Source organism: Meleagris gallopavo, unplaced genomic scaffold (genome assembly GCF_000146605.3).
Source record: "Meleagris gallopavo isolate NT-WF06-2002-E0010 breed Aviagen turkey brand Nicholas breeding stock unplaced genomic scaffold, Turkey_5.1 ChrUn_random_7180001866089, whole genome shotgun sequence".
Taxonomy (NCBI): Eukaryota; Metazoa; Chordata; class Aves; order Galliformes; family Phasianidae; genus Meleagris; species Meleagris gallopavo.
Genome location: NW_011131341.1, coordinates 1 through 707, shown reverse-complemented (window position 1 = coordinate 707; position 707 = coordinate 1). Strand labels below are relative to the sequence as shown.

General features: G+C 65.9%; 1 long non-coding RNA gene across 1 annotated transcript; it reads left to right on the top strand.

Annotated features, from left to right (window-relative positions):
- The first annotated feature begins 171 nt into the window (after positions 1-171).
- Positions 172-707, top strand: LOC100539483. Its single transcript, XR_796516.3, has 3 exons — positions 172-286; positions 372-498; positions 663-707. It is a non-coding gene; the product is annotated as an uncharacterized LOC100539483 (long non-coding RNA).

Here is a 707-nt window from a genome sequence, read left to right as displayed (position 1 = left end):
GTGCTAAGGGGGGAGGGGGGAATTGGGGGTCCCACCAGGTGGGGAGTAGGAGAACGGAGGAGTACTGGAAGGGGATTGGAGGCGCTGGGATAGAAGTGGGACAAACTGCGGGCAGGGGGGAGAGACGAGGAGCATTGTGGGGGCACGGGGGGGAGGCACGGCGGGTGTTTGACCCCCTCACCCCCCTCCCAGGTGCGGCACTTGGAGGTGAGCAGCGCATCCATGGCGGAGGATCTGTGCCGGAAGAGCGCCATCATTGAAAGCTTCGTCAGGGACAGCCGGCTGGGTGAGCCCCCCACCCCCCATATCCCCCCACCCCCCATATCCCCCCCCACAGGGCCGGGCACAGCCCCTCACCCCTCCCATCCCAGAGGCTGCAGGACCCCCGTTGCCCCCCGGCGTGGGGCGGGGCCGGGGGAGGAGGGGCTGCGGGAGATGAACAAAAAACTGCAGAACCTCCTGGAGGAGCAGCTGACCAAAAACCTGCACATGAGCCAGGTGGGCGGGGTCTAAGGGTGGGCGGGGCCTACGGGTGGGTGGAGCTTTGGCCTTTCTGTGCCCTGTTGTGTGGCCTTATGGGCGTGGTCTCGCATCTTCAAGTGGGTTTGGTCTGTTGGGGGCGTGGCTTGTATTGACCCCGCCCCTCCTTTTTCCATCCCCAGGACCTGGAAATGCTCTCCCAGGAGCTGGCGCGGCTCCGCCATGAG